General features: G+C 40.4%; 1 protein-coding gene across 4 annotated transcripts in view; it reads left to right on the plus strand.

Moving 5' to 3' along the window:
* The first annotated feature begins 623 nt into the window (after positions 1-623).
* Positions 624-18151, plus strand: part of ELMOD1 (ELMO domain containing 1) — a 75659-nt gene continuing 58131 nt past the window's right edge. The window contains exons 1-2 of one of the 4 annotated variants that reach the window (XM_016921918.4): positions 624-903; positions 2209-2305. The gene's annotated coding sequence lies outside the window, so the exon portion shown is untranslated. Of the gene's footprint in view, positions 904-1070; positions 1180-2208; positions 2306-18151 lie in introns of those variants that run through there. The other 3 variants (XM_016921917.4, XM_016921920.4, XM_016921919.4) reach the window with 3 other exon arrangements.

Here is an 18151-nt window from a genome sequence, read left to right on the forward strand (position 1 = left end):
CTATAATTCATCCTGTTATAATTAACCCCGGGGTTACGGTATTGTTTCTAAAGCCCTTGTTGAAATGCAGATATGGACCTGGCAGGATTGACACGATCTCTCAATTACACCTAATTAAAGAGCTGGCTCTTTGAGAATCTGACCCGACTGGGCCAGGAGTGGGAAAGGCGGGGGCTGCCGGTGGGGGTGAGGGATAGGGTTCTGCAGGCCCGGGAAGGCAGGTGAAGGGTGGGGATCAGGATTGGAAGAGTCACTGGGTGCTCGGTGAGACGGGGGAGGTTGGAGCTGAACTAAAACAAAGTTTGACTTCTGGACAATTATCCAGGGAGAGGGCGGGGAACACACCTTGCCCGGGACTGTCTGGGAATCCCATTGACAGGTCATCTCAGGTTCACCATCTTCCTGTCGTGGGCTCCTCCAGGGAGTCCACCCGGGAGCAATTAAACTGGGCCACACCAGCCACCTCCCACAGCAGCGGGGTCCGCAGATTTAACCCTTTCCCCCCAGATTCCGGCACTGGGTGCCGCGCTCTCTCCCCCAGCACCGCGCCCGCGCCCCCGGCTCCCGGACTGGGCATGCTCAGTAGCCGCCCGCTTCGTGCTCCCAGGGAAGCCTCTGCACGCCCTCCCCCGCTGCTCTCGGTCGCCTCCTCGCCGCCAGCCGCCCCGGGTGCATCCCGGCTTGCTCCGCTCCACGCGACCCAGATTCCTGCCCCGCCCCCGCCCCTTCCGCGCCCGCAGCCAGTGCGGCAGCCGCGGCCGCCCCTGTCCAGCCTCGGCGCCCGGGACCGAGCGCGTCGCTCGCCGCCGCGGAGCGCGTAGCCGGAGCGCCTGGGGAAGGCGGAGATGAAGACCACGCCGCCGCGCGCCGGGAGCTGCTGAGCCTACCGCCGCCAGAGTCCAGGTGATTGGCGACCCCAGAGGAGCCTAGGGACTAGGGGCGAATGCCCTTGGGGAGGAGAGAGGTGCGGCGAGGACGCGAGGCATCACGCAAGCTGCGCTGTGCCTGGGAGGCAGCAGAAATGCTAAGCATTGGGGGCAGAGAGGGAACGGGAATGAAAGTGCACTCTGCCTTGGTGCAGGGGCTCCGGGGTCACCCAGGACAGTGATTTCCCCTTCTATCCTGTCCTCCCAATTAACACCCGAGAGGCTGCAGGTCGGCGCAAGAGGCTGTTTGCAGGTCGGCGCGAGAGGCTGTTTGCATCTCGGCCCGGGCGTAGGTCGCCTAGCGACCTAACGCCGAGGGCTCGGGGAAGGGATCCCAGACAGAGCCAAAATGGAAGGCGGGACAAGGGCGGCCTGGCTGGGGCGAGGGGCTGGTCTAGGTCCCTGGGAACCCCTTGCCTTGTGGGCTTCGGTCTCCAGGGAGGAGCTAGGCAGCCGGGCTGCGGGGTCGCCGGACTGTGGGGTCCTCCGCGCAGCGAGCTGGGAGGAGCGGTCGGCTGGGCTGTTGAGCTGCGCCTCCTCCAACTGCTGGGAAACTCCGCACTTCAATATTGGAGCATCTCTTTCCTGGGCAGGTAGAATTGGACAGCCGAGTGGGGAGTGACAGCTGACAGCTGACGGGGCTGTTAAAAGCTGAGCAGTGGAGTGTGGTGGTGGGGTGAGCTGTTGTGGGTGCTTTTTTTTGTTTTCCAAGTGTGGGTACGGGCTGTTCTGACTCAGTGTTTCTGCTCAACCTCTAAGCGGCGAGTTCGGTAACACATCTTATGAATATTTCAGGAACGACCTCACGGGCTCACTTGCTTCAGATCAAGTTTAATGAATATGTTTGTCAGCCTTTCTGCTCTGCACAGTGCCCTGAGCTTTCCACATTTCATCCCTTTCCCCCACCACCTAGGAAAATACGCTGCTAACCCCCAGTGGGCCGTAGATTGGTACTATCAATTGAGTCTGTCATTTGGAGAGACCAATTTTGAGCAGGCATCCAGGCATTGTTCTGCATCTCTGCAATGTATACGTTTTGTGCCGGTGGCTTGACAACCGTCCTTAACTGGTGCTGCCAATATGGTGGAAAGCAGGTAGTATGCTTGTATTGGGATAAATGTCTTAATTCATTAACCTATTATGACAACACGTAGTTACAGCAGACTTAGTCATTCCCTCCCCCAGAAGTTTTCTCGGGGGTCACTTTAGTTGGTATTTTGCCAAAGGCACACTCTTGTATCTACATTGGGAGGTATTTCTCTCATCTTAATCTTTTTCATAGGAAGAAGAAATAAATGTCTTCTCTGTAAGACATCACTGTCAAGAACACTGAAAGAAGAACCCATTAACGTAGGGAACGTTGAGGACTGGAACAGGCGGTAGGGCGTCTTCCTACACTTTGGGTTATAACTTCCATTGCATCACCACCATTTACCAGTAAACCAGCACACACAGCAATCAGTACTCGAAATGGTTCTCTTTTGCAGAAAAAGCCTGCTTTTCTCCCAGCTTTGGTGAGATAGATACGTAATCTTTGTAAAGACCTATAAGGAATTCCTCTGTGGAACAAAATTTTAAGCCTCCAGTACAGGATGCTGAAAGAAGCAACTCTTTAATCTTGCCAGCCCATGCACAGTGAAGCTGAAGTGCTTCAATTTACAGATGTTTTACATTTAGGGAAGGCTTTTCCAACAAAGACCTACCGCAGTTACATCACAGGCTCCACCTCCGCCTGCCAGGCTGCTTCTGCAAGCCTGTTAGTAAGGATACTATGTATTGCTGTGCTTGATTAATGAAGAAAAGAAATCTCCAAATCAAAGATTTGTTTATTTCTCTTTTTGCATTCTGCTGATTTAATTGAAAATATGAAAATTTCAAAAATTAATACTTGCAGCCAGGACTTAACTGAGGCATGATAATAACTCTATAAATGTTAGCTTTCCAAGAGATCTTAAGCAAAATTACAGTATTCTTTGTAAAATCTTCGATAAATTGTATTATAAGAAAAATTCTATGAAATTGACAAAATAAGTGAAAATGTCATATAATAAATTAAGCAGCATTTCTTAAAGCACGTTACTGAGATGTTCAGAAAGAAACCCAGTTGCATTAACAGACATGAAATCTGGATGATTGAGAAGTTTGCAGAGCTTGCATACAAATCCCCAGGTGCATTAAAGGAAGCGTTCTCTGAGTCCTCTGAGAATTTTTAACAAAGCACTGTTAGGGTTTCCAGATTTAGCAAATAAAAATGTGGGCTGCCCAGTTAAATTTGAATTTCGGATAAACAGTGAATTATTGTTTTTACCTATGTCCCATGTAATATTTGGTACGAACTTATACTACAAAATATTATTAGTTGTTTATCCTAAATTCAGTTTCGACTGGGCAGCCTGTATTTTTCTGGCAACCCTAGTTACTGGAAATGTTTCATTCCTCCTTTTTGGGTCATTTATGGGTTGAAAAAATAAAGTGGAGCAGAAATCATATGCTGTTCTGCAGACAATCTGGGACAAGCTCAGTTCTGGTTCAAGCTTTTGAAAATAACTCATGCTTAAAAGTGAACAGTTTCACTTCAACACATATTGGTTGGGTATCTCTGCTTGCTATGCTTAGTGGAAGGTGCCAAGGATGCAAAGATGACATGGGGAAATGGGGCAGGGGGAGGGATCTGCATCATAAGTTCTGGGAGTTGCTGTGCCAGTAGTGTGTGTTTATGGTGGTGGTGGAGGGGCGTGTCTACTGTAGGAGCCTAGAAGAGGCACTGAATTATGCTTGGCAGCTGTAGTCAGGGAGTGAGACGCCTAGCAGTTTTGACAGGGCTGGCCTTGAATAAGAGAGCGAGATCTTATCCTGGGCGAAAATGAGAAAAAAAAAAAAAAGTCTGTGTTAATAGTTAGTAGAGTGGTGCTGGAAGTTGAAGGATTTGATCTGATAGCCTCAGTGAGAGGACAGAGTGGCCTGCTGAGAATGAGGGAAGGGAGGAGGATTCTGAAAGAAAGATTTTAAATAGTTGCCAATGGGAATGGAAGAGAGAGCTGAAAAGGGACAAGTGCAGGAATTGGCAAATGGTACTTCGGTGAATGGACCTCAATGCATTTAAAATAGCAATTGATCTGCTCTTGACTCATACCCTAAGTGCTAGTTTACTATTCTGTTACCATCTTGGTCTCCTCAGGTAAAAAGTTGTCATCACACAATACTGGAATATATCATTTAAAGGTTTTATTACATTTATATAAAAGTAGATAATTAAATATAATATTTGAGATGCCGATCAATAGTCAGTTTCTTCTTGGCACAAATTTCTGAAATAAGATAAGCAGATGTCTTGGTTTTAGCAAATCTGTTGCTTCAAGTAGGAAAAGAAATTAAATTGAGATCATTTCTGATTTGATCCAGCTATCTTTAAAAAACTAGATTCTGATGATGGAAAGAGTATACATTTTACAGAAATAGCACTATGTGAAAATGACTCTATGCTTGTAGTACCACAGAGGACCTAGTCAGAATGTTCCAAATGCAGTTAATTCCAAAAAACTGGCACACCACATACATGTGTGTCTTTGAAGACCCAGAAGCTACTTTCGTTATTAAATAACATGGTAAATTTCCAGGGAAGTTGATGATCAAACTACTGCAGTCCATGTAGAGAACAGTTACTCATTTCTTGAAGATTCCAATTTGCAGACTCCAGAAACTGATAATACAATGTCATTCTAGATTGCCCTTCTGTCAACAAATCTGTTTTTTTTTTTGGAACCATCCTTCAGAAGAGCCTCATGTGTTTGAGTGTCCATATGTGTGGTTAAATTTCCACTTCAATTTTATAATAAGGTCTTAAAATTATAAAAATTACCCTATACTAAAACTTATAACTAAGTAGCTCATTAGGGTCTTTCTTCTCAAATGATTATCCTTTCAACAGAGCAGAAAACAGTTCTACTTCAGGTTTTTCTACTGTTCCTGTTTGCAATGTTTGCCAAACACATTGTGCCTTATAATTCTGATAGTATATGAGAAAAAAAATATGATCAAGAATGTATTGATGTTGCTAAAATTTCAAGGCAATTAGGCCATAGGTTTTGTTTTCAGCAACGCTTCGCATGAACACGGCTTATTAAAGAAAGGCTTACTGCAGTAATCCTCAATGACAGTTTATGTGGAATATCACCCAGAGAGAACCTTAACTGAAATTGTGTGCCCAATTTACATTTTATATTCTAAGTCCTCAGTGGATACTCTGAATTTAAAGATTCTGAAGACAGTATGTTCTTTCATCCTGGGAGCTTTTAACCTTCCAACTCACTTATGCTGACCATGAGCAAGTCATAATTTATATCAGTTTCTATGCTGTAAAATGGAAGATATGCAAATTAAAAAAATAATATTGTGCCAGCCCTAATCTTAGTATCTATAAAATAAACTCTTAAGTGTTGCTATGGTTCCAAGGGATGAATAACTTTATTCTCAATGAAAGTAGATGATTTGTACAATGTCTGGGTACTCTATATGATATTTAAGATGCCATCAAAATAATTCACAATTTGATTTTTTTTGCTTTTTTGGTGCAAGGCAAAATAATTGTGGCAAATGCCTAAGGAGAGCTTGTTAAGCCTCTTTAAAAAATCAGTCTCATGCAAGCCAATAACTGTAGATTCAAAAGTCTTTACATAACTTTTAAATGTTTCCATTTTAATTATTGGGATTAGGACTTGGGTAATTAGAATGCTGGTTTTAAGAGCTCATTTCAGCTGTTATAACCCTCCTTTCTATTTTTTATTTTTTTTGTGTACAGGTAGTTGGTGAAAGGCTACCATATGTTTTGAAGTTTTCATTCATAATGAAACTAATAATTTATTTATCTCACAGCTGTTTTTTGGCTTAACAGATATCATCAGTGACATCAGAAACTCTGTTCCCTAAATCTTTTTTACTTTACCAGTTGGCATTATCAATATTTAAAATGTGAATGAATCAATCTTTGGAATGAATTTACTGTACCTTTCTTACTTTTTCCTTTAAAAGAATAGGAATATTCCGCTCTTCAGAATTTGGAAGCCAGATTTCCTGAAGATTCCATATTCCATAAACACTGACATGTTAATTTCAGATTTCCTTTGCTTTATAATCCACTGAAATGAGGAAAAACTTAAATAATTGCTTTTAGTTGAGAAGCTCAATTGTACATTCTCTTAAAATGAAAAACATTTATCAAAGCTATTTAAATTAAAATGCCTATTATGTACATCATTAGTCATAATTTTAAAAGCGTTTATTAAAATACTTTACATAGAATTTTGAATTTCATATTCTGTCTCGTGGATAATGTATATGTAGCCCAATATGTGAATCCAATATATTAAAATCAAGACTTATGAAACAGATGGGTTGAGTTATAGTTTTTGCTTCACTAAAGAGTTTTATGCTGTACCAAAAATTTCCTCTACTATTCCTTTAAACTGTAGATAACCTGGAGTATTTAAAATAGAGGCAGAATTATCAAATTTTTATATATACACAATCCCTCTGGCACACATTTATCAGCTAGAATATTGAGTAATCTTTATGTGTGAGAGGCAGAAATGAGATCTGGAATGTAGTGTCATAGCTGGGTTGATCAGCTACATCCAAAGAATGTTCATAGGTATGGAAGCCAACATAGAAGCTGGTTTCTGTTGGTCTACCTTACAGCTCTTTATTTGACCATGACATTTCTACAATTTTATCAAGGACTCAGATGTACATAGATCATAATGCAAAGCTCAAAGCAATAGAGAATTTGGATGACAATCAGGATTAAATTTGAAATCTCTTAGCCCAGAACAAGCACTGGAACTAAGATTATATTTTAAAAGGATGGATGTGAAGTTCATTTAGGTTCTAAAATCACTTGCTAAGGACATAGTGTAGAAGTCCTACTTTACCAATAGTTTGGTTTTCAAAAAATAGTTTTAGTTCACTTGAGCATTAGCAAGCAGTACAGAAGAAATTAATGCTATACTTTGGTTGGATTCACAGATAAATAGAGCCCAGATCTAAGAAGGTCAGAAACAAAAAATATAACATACTGTACTGAAAGTGATGCATTTTGGGCCACCTATCAGAGAAAGAGAATGCTTTTATTGGGTAGGACGTTGATTCTGATGACCTTAAAAACAACTCCTAAATCTTATCCTGCAGTTTAAATTGAGCTCCCAGGCACTTATCCACGAATCTGCCAATGTCTAATTCAGCTTAGTAGCATGTATGTGATAGATAACTATTGTACATCATTTCTTTGACTTATAATGAATGTATGATCTTATTCTTTTCCATGTGTTAGTTATTCCCTAGGTAATTAATCAATCTAACTAAAAATAGGTGCATCTGCTCTGTAACTAGCACTAGGTTAAATTAAAGAGCCTGTTTCCAGGTATTCTTTAATAATCTAAGATCATATTTGAAATTCTAGTTCAAAATGATGATATGTATTTTGAGTAGCCATAAAATAGGCTTGTGTCCAAGTCCTAAAAATAAAATTGCACAGCACACCTAATCAAATTAGACAACGATGGAAGATGAACATGTGTTTGTTCTGAGTGTACTCTACGTGTACTCTGTCATTACTCTGCATTGTGTTTTGACTTTTCAAAGTATTTGTTTATAGCATACAGTGGACAACTGTCATTCTTTTTCAACAATGCCATCTGAATCTCTTTTCCATGTTGAGGGTTGTATTAGTGAAGGTTCTCCAGAAAAAAGGAGATATATTTATATTAAGAGACGTATTATGAGGAATTGGCTTACTTGACTATGGAGGCTGAGAAGTCCTACAATCTGCTGTCTGCAAACTAGAGACCCAGGAAATCTGGTGGTGTAATTCCAGTCCAAGGGCAAGAAAAGACTAATGGCCCAGCTTAGCAAGCAAGCAGGAGGCAAAAGCGGGTGAATTCTTCTTTCTTCTGCCTTTTTGTTCTATTCAGGCCCTCGATGGCTTGACAATGCCCACCCACACTGGGAAGGGGAAATGACTTACTGAGGCCACCAATTCAAATGCTTATCTCATTCAGAAACACCCTCATAGGTGCACCCAGAAATAATGTTTAATCTGGGCACTCTTTGACCAGTCAAGTAGACACAGAGAATTCACCATCACAGGGGCTCTCTTACATGATGAGGCAGAGCCCACTCCCCACTCTAGGAGATGAAAGTGCCAGATGCTTCCTTTCCCCAAACCTCCTTGCACCTGGGCCTGGGCCCATGATCCAAACTCTGCCCCAGTGGCAGATTTTCCAGTTGGCAGCGCTCCTTGACCAGTGCTGGAGCGTCAGTGGGGCCACTCCAGTCTGTGCCTGGTGGTGGCAGTAGAGGTGTCTTTACTGGGCCAGTTCTGTGTCAGCATTTCAAGTGTTATTTTTGGCTACATAGCCTCCATGCCCAGTTCTCTAGCCCACCTGGAGATTTTGTGAGTTGCCTTCAGAACAAATTCCATTTCTGCTTAAGTTGGCAGAGCTAGATTCTGTTTCTTGCAGTGATAAACAGGGTGCGAGTCCATTTTTACGTGGGACCTATTGAGCACACAACACTGAGAAAGGCACAAAAGGAAATGCTTTTTCATTCTCTGAGTATTTATGGAATAAGGCATCTTGCTTGGCATTGGCCAGAAGGAAAGACATACAAAGCTGGTATTTTCGAACTAGTGCTATGAGGACAAGTAGGAGGAGGTGGGGATACTACTGGCAAACTTAAAGGGAGGGTAGATGTAATTCCATGGCTATGCTAATTTAAAAAATTGATTTAGTACAGAGATGAAGTGTTGGGATAAGAAAGGATACTTTTCAGGAAAATAAATACTGCATTTCATCCATTCCAAGAGAAAATTTTTTCCTTCATTTTAACATTTATGAAATTAGGAAGCATTGTTAGAGTGTGCCATGTTTTAATTGTTACTTTTTTCTGCTCAACTCGTCTACCATATTTTACTGAATCTAAGATGTCATTGACATATACTATTATATTTTATACCTCTAAAGAAAAAGCTCAATAAATAATTATTTTAAAGATGCTTCTGCCAGGTGCGGTGGCTCACACCTGTAATCCCTGCACTTTGGGAGGCTGAGGTGGGTGGATCACTTGAGGCCAGGAGTTCAAGACCTGCCTGGCCAACATGGTGAAACCTGATCTCTACTAAAAATACAAAAATTAGCCTGGTATGGTGGCATGTGCCTGTAATCCCAGCTACTTGGGAGGCTGAGGTGAGAGAATCACTTGAACCCAGGAGGCAGATGTTGCAATGAGCCAAGATTGTGGCACTGCACTCCAGCCAGGGCGACAGAGTGAGACCTGTCAAAAAAAAAAAAAAAGAAAAAAGAAAAGAAAAGAAAAAAAAAACTATATCCTAACAGCATACTGGGGACTCTCCAGACTAGAGGATTCAAAGAGACCCTAAGAGAACTAAGTCAGTTATAGAAATGATATGGGCTAGATACCAAATTCCTTTTCATTGTTGTTTCATAGTCTTCCAAAGCTATTAAAGAGCAATAGATTTACCTCTAACTTCTGTTATAAACCAATTCAGGTGCTAATTATTATAGCCTTGCTTGGCTGTAAAAAAAATACCCAGCATACCTGTGATGATTCTCAATTATGTGGATGGCACCTTTTTTTTAAATTTCATATACATCCAGAAGTACATAGGATAGTGTGAATCCCAGTAATTAAAAATCATCAAATCATGACCAATGCTGTTTGATCTCTAACCCTACCCTCTATCCATCCATATTATTTTGAAGCAAATCCCAGATACCATATGATTTCATTTATAAATACTTCAGTATGTATCTCTAAAAGAAAATGACTTTACAAAAATATACCCCTGGAAAAAAATTTATAATTTGTGGCATCTTTTTTTTAGTAAATAAATTTTTTTAATTTAATTTAAGTTTTAAGCTACTTTAGTCTTTGAAGGTTTTTTAAAAAACAGTAACAACAACAAATTAGGTCCACTTCAATGTCCACTGATGTCTTTTTTATGAAATGTGTATGATGCTAACACGTCATATCACAGTTCTGCAACAATATCTCTTCTGATTTTTCATCCTGCAGCTTTCTTTTGAATATATGCTCTAGCTGAGGATTTGTGTAAAAAATATTCTTGCCATTTCCAATGCGGTGTTCAGAAAAGCCATATCTGACCCTTAATTATTTTTGGTCCTAAACGAAGGATTCATAATACCGTATCAAATGATTTGGACGTTCTGTTAGCTAATGAGCATACATCACGTTGAACCATGTCAACATTTGTTTACTCAAGCTCTTCCACATTCCTATTAAATATTTCCCACACATCTTCATCTAATGTCAAAGCCAACACACACATCTGTAATGTGTGGCCTGATGGATACTGTCCTAGAATGGCTTAGGTTTTGGGAATTCCTCTACTTGTTGGAGGCAATGCTCTGGTTCCTCAAGCCTTAGTTTCTTCTTCTTCTTCTTCTTTTTTTTTTTTAAAGTGTGGTTTAAGTCAAGGTTTAAAGGCACTGGATCTCAAGACGTGACTGGTGCCTCCATGTGGGCTAAAATCACAGCCCCATGGAATCTTCTTAAAATGTAAGTTTTTGTGTATGTCAAAGGAACACTTACACATCATTTAAAACATTGTATTGCTACAAGACTTATAATGGAAAAACTCATTCCCTAATCCGTCTTTACTCCAGATTTGTCTTTCTCAGGAATACCATTTTAATTCTTTTAACTGTTTATACTGCTGTTTCTTAGTATATTAAAAGTATCAGATTTATTGATTTTCCACTACAGAAGTGAAAATTTAACTTTCATATCTAATCCCTCTCTCTTATACACGTTTCTCCTTTCTCAATTCTCCCAATATCACTATTTTTGATTAAATATTCAACATTTATTTTGACAGCGTAAATTTTATTTATAGCTTGTTTTTTTTGCACAACTTTTTGTTTTCTCAAGAATTAGTACTTCTAATTTTTTCTTATTTTCTATTAAAGTCTATTAATTTTTTTTTTTTTTTTTTTTTTTTTTTTGAGACAGAGTCTCACTCTGTCGCCCAGGCTGGAGTGCAGTGGCATGATCTTGGCTTACTGCAACCTCTGTCTCCTAAGTTCAAGCAATTCTCCTGCCTCAGCCTCCCGAGTAGCTGGGATTACAGGCGCGTGCCACCATGCCTGGCTAATTTTTGTATTTTTAGTATAGATGGGGTTTTGCCACGTTGCCCAATCTAGTCTTGAACTTCTGGGCTCAAGCGATCCACCTGCCTCGGCCTCCCAAACTGCTGGGATTACAGGTGTGAGCCATCAAGCCCAGCCTATTAATCTTATTTTCTATTAATTTTTTTATTATCTATTAATTAATATCCCAAATTTATCCCCAAACCAACAGAGTTGTGAATATTTTCTGTATACATTCATACATGTCAAATAATCTGTCAGTTCCAGTTTTTTTTTGAAGACATCTTTCCTTAAGCCCTAATGCACTCTGAACTGGTTAGATTGTTGTTAAAGGCCTTACATTCGCCATCATTCTAAGAAATCCTTTCACCTTTCTCCAGTATGGGATTTTCTGATTCCTGGGTCCAATGTCTTTCTCACTCTCCATCTTCATTTTGGTGGAATGCTTTCTTTGGAAGCTTCCAGAAAAGGCATACTTGAAAGATACATGGAAGGTCTTGTATGTCTGAAATTGTCTTCATTTTCTCCTCATGCTGAGTATTTTGGCTAAGTGTAGAAATCTAGATTAGAAATAATTTTTTCTTGGAATTTTTCTTTTTGCTTCTGTGTTCCTGTTGACAAAATGAATGCTCCTGAAGACTTGTTGCTTTCTATGTGAACTGTTTTGTTTTTGTTCCCCCTCTGGAAACTTTCTTGTGAAATTTCATCATAATGTGCTTCGGTGAGGATCTTTTGTTATTCAAGGAGCTGGGTACCCTGCGGGTCTTTTTGATCCGGAGACTCATGTTCTTCAGCTCTTGGAGAGTTTCCTGTATTATTTCTTTGATAATTTCTTCACCAACATTCTCGCTTTTCTTTCTCTCTAGAATATCTGTTACTTGGATGTTGAACCTTTTTCTCACCATTTTTCATCTTTTTGTTAAATTCTTCTGGCAGATTCCCTCAAATTTGATAGATATTTTCAACTTTGTCTTTCATTTCAAACACTCTTATAAAATTTCCAAGAACATTTTCTAATTCTCTTAAAGTTCCCTTTTATTGATTCCTGTTCCTATTTAATGAGTATAATATTTTTCTTTTATCTATGAAAATTATGATGTTTTAATAGTTTTCTTGTCTTTGCATTGTTTCTTGTTCTTTCAGATTCCCTTTTTTTTTTTTTTTTCCTCCTTCTTTGCTTTGGGTCTCTGTAATTCATGTCAGAGACGTCCCTTAGTTGTCTGATAACCCTTGGCTATCTGCTCATATTTAAGATTGAGGCACTAAAATGTTCTCTGTGCACAGGTGGGGCTTGTTGACCATCTGTTTCAGAGTAGTCCAGTTGGGGGCTAATGCTTCTTTCGGGGAGAGCTATATGTGTCTCTGGTTAGTTTCCTGAGAGATAACTCCTCTAATATCCTACCTGAGGAGTATTATCCTGGCTGCCTCTGTTCTGGGAGTTGAGTGGGAGAAGAAGGATGGCAGGGATCTCACATTTACCAAGTAGATTTTCATGCAACCTCCTTGTATTTAAAATATCAACTCAATCTCATTTTCCTCCATCACCAAGTTCAGAGCCTCTCTAGCTCAACCTCTTTACAAGTAAATTTCATCTCTGCTGATAGAATGGAGAGGGGTTATGCCTAATTTCAAAAGATGGAGAAGGAGACATAGGTCCTAACTACTCCTATGAAAACTTTCAACCAGGCTGGGCACAGTGGCTCACGCCTGTGGTCCCAACACTTTGGGAGGCCAAGGTGGGCACATCGCTTGGGCTCAGGAGTTCGAGACTAGCCTGGCCAACATGGCAAAACCACATCTCTACTAAAAATACAAAAAATAGCTGGGCGTGGTGGTGCATACTTGCAGTCCCAGCTACTAGGGAGGCTGAGGTGGGAGGATCGCTTAAACCCAGGCGGTGGAGGTTGCAGTGAGCCAAGATCATGCCACTGCACTCCAGCCTGGGCGATAGAGGGAGACCCTGTATTTAAAAAACAAAACCAACAACAACAACAAAAAAACCTTTCAACCAAGCCTCTATTTTGGGCTTCTTCTTACACTCCCACTTTTAGAGGAACTGGGCACCTCTAACTCCTGAACATGGCTGAGATTCTCACTCAGGAGTTCGAGACCAGCCTGGCCAACATGGCGAAAACCCATCTCTACTAAAAATACAAAAATTAGCTGAGCATGGTGGCACATGCCTCGTGATCCCAGCTACTGGGGAGGCTGAGGCAGGAGAATTGCTTGAACCTGGGAGGCAGAGGTTGCAGTGAACCAAGATTGCACCACTGCACTCCAGCCTGGGTGACAAAGCTAGACCTTGTCTAAAAAAAAAAAAAAGGAATTAAAGATTAAAAAAAACAAAACAGTGTTAAATACATCAGCAGTGATGATTGTGAGATAGCTGGAAAACCAGGAGAACATGAGATCACAGAAGCCACAAAAAGGGCCTTTTAAGAAGCAGCTTTGCATGTATTAGAAGCTGAATGAGACAGGACAGGAAAATGGAGCTTGGAGTAGAGCATACGCTGCCTTCAACCAAGCATGTACTTACTCACCCACCCTTTGTGTCGAGGTAAGAAGTGCTAATCACTCCAGACATGTTTATGATCTGAGCTGTCTTCGTGTTTTCTTTGTGTTAAAAGAAAGTTATCTTACAGTGTATGTATGGATACATACACTGGAGGGACTGTGATAGGGCAAGGGAACCAGGGCTCAGAGACTGTGGAGTAAGAGCGTTGGGAGGCTCTTCAGTGAGGCTAAGAAGGATATGAGTTGCTCTATCAACAACATATAACATATTCTGGAATTACTTAACCTGGCTTAACTTGAATAAAAATGTCAGAGTGAGGAAATGAGAGTCCTATAGTGTGATTTGCTGCAGGTCATTAGTACTCATTGTCACCAACCGATAAATTCTTATGCAGAAGCATCACAGCCCGGAATTTGGAAGTAAGTAGGCTTCAGTCTTACTATGTTTCATTGATTCTAAGATACTTTTTTCCCCCACATCACTAAAATTAGATGCATTGTAGTTTAATTGGCAGCATTTTGTTTTTCCTTAAGGGCACATAAAATAATGGTGAATTCTACCATTGATGGCACTGATGAAATACCATTGAAAAGAATAAAATAATATTCACTCAGCAAACATCTGTCAAGCCATGCATAATTATAGCTCTAAAGTGTGTTAAAAACTACTCTTTTGCTTTACCTTATGAATTGTTGCAGACGCCCAGTCTAAATGGTCGAATTCCTTTAAATGAATGCTATTACCTCTTCTGCACAGTCAGGGTTAGCATTGCCTTAAGAGCAGAGTACCCTGCTTGCCTCCAAGCTGCTGGAAATGCCCCAATTTGCCTGAACTTTCCTGTCAGATGTTTCTAGATAAATGTTTTCACTATGTTCTGATTGTATAAAAGCAAACATTTTGCCAAAAGCATCAGATTATATTGGCAAAATTATGTCCATTTAATTTTTATGCAAACATAAGTTTATTATTTTATCATGGTTTTATTGTGAAATTTAAATTAAAATATAACATTGAGAATTTACAAAATTCAGACGATTTTTGGGGCAAAACAGATAAATATATGTATTTTTAAATCTCCTTATTCTTTTGTAGCTGAGAGATGAATTTTCTTTCTTTTTTTTTTTTTTCTTTTTGAGACAGGAGCTTCCTCCAGTGTCCCAGGCTGGAGTGCAGTGGTGCGATCTTGACCCGCTGCAGCCTTGACATACTGGGCTCAGGTGATTCTCCCAACTCAGCCTCCCTAGTAGCTGGGACTACAGGCGCATGCCACCATGCCTGGCTAAGTTTTTGTACTTTTAGTAGAGATGGGTTTTTACCATGTTGCCCAGGCTGGTCTTGAACTCCTGACCTCAAGTGATCCGCCCACCTCAGCCTTCAAAAGTGCTGGGATTATGGGCATAAGCCAGGGCGCCCAGCCTTGAGAGATGAATTTCATCAATCCTGCATCCTCCCATTTTGCTGCCTCCATGAAAACAGTGCGTAAGATGTAGGCAACCGCAGTGAAATTCAGAAAGACACTGACTTTGAAACAGATCATAAATACATTTGCAGGCAGCCCTGAATTCTGTGGCTGGGATGGACCTCCCTTGCTATAAATCATAAAAATTAACTCTGGATGAGTGTTTTATTCATGAGGGGAAAAAACCTTCTTTGTTGTCATTTTAATGAGTGTCAGCAGTGTTTTTCAGGCTAGTCACTGGGAGAGGAAAGGAAAATTCTGGAATGTGGCCTCAGGGAGATCTTTATGCACAAGCATTGTACCTCTAATATGAGATGCAGCATAGCCTGTGTGAAATGTAAATGGCTAATTTGAAAGATTTTTCATTTGTATGTGATGGTAATTTTTCATGTCGCTTCTTTCTCTCCTCATGTGCATAGCTGTATAAAGTCAAAAATTGCATTTTATTCATGCTTCAAATGCTCAAAAATAACCTTAGAAAATTTTATTTTTCTTTTCTTTCCTTCTCTTCCTTTCCTTGCCCATTCCTTCTCTCCTCTCTCATTTTGTTTCATGTAGTAGAGTCTTACTGAATTATATCCTTTGAAATCCATGAGCCCCTCACCTGTCTAGGTCTTCCTTGCATAGGCATAGTGCTTCTTAGGCTCTAACGACATATGAAGCAGGATGCAAACTTAGCCATTATCTCAATTTGCTAATTCAAACCTAAGTGAATCTGATACTTGGCCCATCTGATTTCAGAAGACTGACCCCTTGTGTTTGTGGGTTGGCTCAGCGGGAACCCAGCTCCTCCCATGGCAGGTGGCTTACCATCTACTCATCTACAAACCATCTGTGCTCTTGCCTGATGTTCCCTCAGAGACGTGCTTCTGCTAGGAGGGCAGGCTTATTTTGGAGAACTTTTTCTGATTTCTTGAAAACCATCCACAGACATGCATATGTGCAGAACATAATAAAGAATTAATGGGAGCTGTGACAGGAATTAATTACATCTTAAAACTACATTGGCGGCAGAGCGTGGTGGCTCATGCCTGTAATCCCAGCATTTTGGGAGGCCAAAGCGGGTGGATCGCTTGAGGTCAGGAGTTCAAGACCAGCCTGGCCAACATGGTGAAACCACATCTCTACTAAAAATACAAAAATTAGCCGGGTGTGGTGGCATGCGCCTGTAATCCCAGCTACTCGGGAGGCTGAGGCAGGAAAATTGCTTGAACCCAGGAGGCGGAGATTGCACTGCTGCACTCCAGCCTGGGTGATAAAGCAAGACTCTGTCTCAAAAAAAAAAACCTACATCGGTTTCAGTTACCTGTTAGTTTTGGCCTTTTTCCACTTTTTCAGTTGCCTTTTTAACAAAGAGAGTAAATTTCAAGTGTCTCACCACAAAAAATGTAATGAGATGATAGATATGTTAATTAGCTTGATTTAATCTCTCCACTTTCCATATACATACATACTAATCATAGTGTGATACAATTATGATTTGTCAATTAAAAATCATATAAATACAGAATAGCGTCCTTTCTCCTCCATTTTACCTCACCCAGACAATAGCCATCACTGAAGAAGGGGTGGAAAAAGAGAAGCCTGTATCTGTTTCTGTTTGATTCCAAAATCTCCACTTGATGGGCTGATTGAGGGATGTCACTATTTTGATTTCATCAGACTCTAGAAGGGCCACATGTACATACTGTCAGACCACTCAAGAGAGAAACTAAAATTTTTCACATAGATTAAAGAGAATTTACTAGTAGTTTTTAATTGTCATTGAAACTTTCTCAATTACTTTTAGAAAAGCTTTAAAGTGACACAATATAATAAAGAAATAGGGCAGGCCAGGTGCAGTGGCTCATGCCTGTAATTCCAGCACTTTGGGAGGCTGAGGCAGGCGGATCACTTTAGCTCAGGAGTTCAAGACCAGCCTGGGCAACATTGTGAGACCCCTGTTTCTACAAAAAAATACAAAAAATAGCCAGGCATGGTGGCATGCACTTGTAGTCCCAGCTACTTGGGAACCTGAAGTGGGAGGATCGCTTGAGCCTGGGGGTCCAGGCCACAGTGAGCCGTGATTGCACCACTGCACTCCAGCCTGGGCGCCAGAGTGAGACCCTGTCTAAAACAAACAAACAAACAAAAAAGATATAGGACAAATGGTATTGAACCAAACTCGCTACAGGCTTCCTTCTGATACCCAGATCAGCTTTGGATCAATCTTATTTTTAGGAGAGAAAACTACAAACATTATTATTTATGAGGCTGTGATTCTACATGTCATTGTTTTCTTTCTTCTTTCACCTGAAATGAGAATAGCCCAAGCTGAGGAAATTAATCAGTGGCAAATAATTTAGATATTACTGATCTTGAATGTATCATTGGCAAAGTCAAATTGTGTGTGAACTCCCGGCTCCCCCACAACCTTATCGTTAAATGGAATTTTTTTGTTTGTTTTGTTTTGTTTTTCATTAGTGCTAAAAAAAAAAACAAAAACAAAAACAAAGAAAAAAAAACTTTGCCTAAACTTTCTGTTTTTTATCTAAATCTAGGAGAGTGGAACATGGAACATGTTTTCATATTCTAGTTATTACTAATTACGGTAATTGTGTTTTGAGGGTGACCCTTGTGATTGATTTTTTTCTCCTACTGGTGTTATGGCATGAAAAGAAAACAAGAAGAAGCAATTAGGGAAACCTAAAGGACCATGGAACTTCTTCTGCTTTCCAGTAAATTCAAGAACTCACTCAAGTTAGTATATATCTCCTAGGTGATTTGAAATATTTTACCAGCCACTAGATATATTTTATGTATCGTTAAAAAAAAAATTTTCACCTGTAAAGGGAAAGGTGTGATGTATTACGAAGACTTAAGCATGCAGAGATAGACTGAAATGAAGAAAAAAGCTGAAGACTGGAGACTGAAATCACCACATAAATTACAGTGTGGACCGGAAGCTTGAATTTCACTGGATTTTCTAAGCCCAAGGTTTAGAAAGCCTTGATTTACATTTTGGGTGGGGGATATTTTTACTTTTAGTTATTTCAGAATTACACTGCCAACAGTTTTTATTGCCTTGGAA

This window comes from Pan troglodytes, chromosome 9 (assembly GCF_028858775.2).
Source record: "Pan troglodytes isolate AG18354 chromosome 9, NHGRI_mPanTro3-v2.0_pri, whole genome shotgun sequence".
Taxonomy (NCBI): domain Eukaryota; kingdom Metazoa; phylum Chordata; class Mammalia; order Primates; family Hominidae; genus Pan; species Pan troglodytes.